At 62.7% G+C, this 225-nt stretch overlaps 1 protein-coding gene across 1 annotated transcript in view; it reads left to right on the top strand.

Annotated features, from left to right (window-relative positions):
* The window catches only part of arid1ab (AT-rich interactive domain 1Ab), a 54,978-nt gene that overhangs the window by 47,075 nt on the left and 7,678 nt on the right, over positions 1-225 (top strand).

Genomic DNA, 225 nt, shown 5'->3' with positions numbered 1-225 from the left:
GGGTGGGTGGGGGGTCTCGGGACCACGCTGTCGCCTGGAAGCTGTTTGTTTTGGAGGGGACTCCTGCTCTCGCTGTAGCTGCCAGGAGCAACCACACCAGGATCGACCACGTGCTGCTTCAGTCTGGCCCAGGCCCAGGCTGTCAGACACGGGGCACTGAGTCAGCGCCGGGGTGTTGTTACAGGAGACATCAGGGTGCTTGTCAGCTGGCATCAGCCCTCTAGT

The sequence above is a fragment of the Seriola lalandi genome, unplaced genomic scaffold (assembly GCF_002814215.2).
Source record: "Seriola lalandi dorsalis isolate HSWRI2012SDOR001 ecotype SW California unplaced genomic scaffold, Sedor1 jcf7180002054505, whole genome shotgun sequence".
Classification (NCBI taxonomy): Eukaryota; Metazoa; Chordata; class Actinopteri; order Carangiformes; family Carangidae; genus Seriola; species Seriola lalandi.
Note: the sequence above shows the minus strand (reverse complement) of the source record. Positions and strands in the feature narration are given on the sequence as shown.